Source organism: Suncus etruscus, chromosome 5 (genome assembly GCF_024139225.1).
Source record: "Suncus etruscus isolate mSunEtr1 chromosome 5, mSunEtr1.pri.cur, whole genome shotgun sequence".
In the NCBI taxonomy this organism is placed as follows: domain Eukaryota; kingdom Metazoa; phylum Chordata; class Mammalia; order Eulipotyphla; family Soricidae; genus Suncus; species Suncus etruscus.
The window spans coordinates 38052763-38055182 of record NC_064852.1 but is presented as its reverse complement, the minus strand read 5'-3'; the positions used below and the strand labels follow the sequence as shown (position 1 = coordinate 38055182).

General features: G+C 33.9%; 1 non-coding gene across 1 annotated transcript; it reads left to right on the top strand.

The window, feature by feature from the left end:
- The first annotated feature begins 1797 nt into the window (after positions 1-1797).
- LOC126010683 (U6 spliceosomal RNA) lies at positions 1798-1904 on the top strand. The gene has a single exon (XR_007496699.1). It is a non-coding gene; the product is annotated as a U6 spliceosomal RNA (small nuclear RNA).
- Positions 1905-2420: the final 516 nt, after the last annotated feature.

Here is a 2420-nt window from a genome sequence, read left to right as displayed (position 1 = left end):
TTTTTATTATGCTAATGAGGATACAGTTGACTAGAGCCCTGGGGAAATTCCATTACACATTCTCCACTGAATAGTACTTTACAGCCCCAGAACTGGGAATGGGGCGTTTATGAGTGCAAAGATACTGGAAAAGCTTTGTCACAAAATTAAACCAGGTTGCTTTTTCCAAAGAGTCAGTGTCACATTCTTTCAAAATACACGCCCAGTTCATTTTTTCTTTCTTATTTTTTCCTTTACTATGTAATTTTTCTTTTAGGAGAGGTGTGGAGGAATAAGGATACAAAACAGCAAAATGTTTTCAGTATTCAGTAGTAAATGATAGAAAATTCTTGCGTCTTAAATTTTCAACATTTGACTTAAGCAGGTGGTTTAAAGGACAGGTTATACAATGTTATAAATTCTCTAGTTTCTTATTTTCCTTGTCTGTTTCCCAGATAACCTAGGGCATGAACTACAGTTTGCAAAGAAATCTGTAAGATGGCTGATAATTATCCCGAAACTTGCTAGTATCACCAGTCTCAGAAGAAAATCCCATTAAATAAGGCTGCATCCTGTTTCCCCCAAATAAAATAAAACCATGCAGCAGAGGCTTATCAGAGCTTATCATTTTGAGGTCATTAATTAAGCAAATTCTACTTAGGGTGAAAATGTTTCCCAGAAATCTCTCATGGATTGACATTTATTTTGTATTAACCATTCTGCCTGACTTGGCTCTGCACCACATCTAGAGGCCATTTAAACAATATTAAGATAACAACATTAATTCAGTGTTCTTCCGTTAATCATATAGAAGCAGATCAGCTAGTTATAAATAATGATCTTTCCTTGCCTGAAGCTTAACTCTTAGCACTTGTTCTAATGTAAATCCCTCTTCTTTTGTACTTGCAAAAGAGTAATAACATTTAATACTGCACTCTTCTTTCCCTTATTTGCAGTACTGTAAAGGGTGGGGGTAAGGGCTTAAGTTTAAAATTTAATAGGATTACTTTTCACACAAAAAAATGTGACAGAGAGGACACAACCTTCTTTTGACTTACTTTGATCAAAAGCATCATTTTTCTTTTTTTTCTCCTGATTATTACTGGAAGCGAGGTTCAGATTAAGCAGTGTGTCTAAGGAATGAATGTTCGTCATCAATGTGTCATAACTTTTCCTGAACTGCACAATAAGTATATTGGTTGGAATGTCAGAATTTTGTCAAGATTTTATGTATGTTCACATTTGGCAAACATGGACTATAGAGGCTCTGTATATTTGGCTCTTCCTGCCAAACTATGGTTAAAAGACTTCTGTCATCATATCTGGAGTGTTTGACTTTCTCACACTGATGGAATAAGGCTCAAACTGCACAAATAGATTCTAGTGAAAGCTTTATTTGCTGGACTAGATAATTACGCTTGACTTTCAACAACTTTTATTTTCCAGATAGCTGGGAGTTAGTAGTATAGAAGATGAGATTTCAATATGCTGAAGCTGCTATTGCTGTTTAGTAATAACCAACTAGTTGTTCTACCCAATCACGTTCTGTGTAGTATAATAGTGTATCACGTTTAAAGGAGCTTTAAAACACCATGGTTAGTACTCAAAGAAAAAGAATTAAGGCAACTTATTCCTAATCTCAGTCTTTATTATCTTTGCTTTTAAAACTATTGTAATTGCATGATGGAAATAATAAATTGTATTCTCTTCCCATCACTTCCTCATATTTGGAATATTTTTACTGTAAAAATATGCAAAAGATTATTCTGTTCATTATTTTATTAACTGTCTACCATAGACTTAAAAATAATAAATATAGTGCTCGCTTTGGCAGCACATATACTAAAATTGGAATAATACAGAGAAGATTAGCAAGGCCCCTGCACAAGGATGACATGCAAAATAAAAATAAAAATAAAAAAATAGAGACAATGAGAGGAGGGCTGGAACTTCCAGCTCACTTCATGAAGCTCACCACAAAGAGTGGTCAGTGCAGTTATAGAAATAACTACACTGAGAACTACCATAATTATGTGAATGAATGAGGGAACTGGAAAGCCTGTCTAGAGTACAGGTGGGAGTGGGGTGGGATGGAGGGAGATTTGGGACATTGGTGGTGGGAATGTTGCACTGGTGAAGGGGGTGTTCTTTACATGACTGAAACCTAATCACAATCATATTTATAATCAAGATGTTTAATTAAAGAAAAAAAGATTGTAAAAAAAAGAAAAGACTATCAAATATTGGAGAGGAATATCAATGAAGTCAAATGAAAAAGGAGAAATAGAATTTTGGGAAAATTAAGAAATTCTAGGGAAAATATAAAAAAAATAGTGAATACAAATTCTAAAATCGCAAAAAGGTAACAAGTTTCTATATAACTGCCATTACTTGGTTACATGAATTCCTAGATATGTTTGTGTTTTAATAAATGTTGAAAT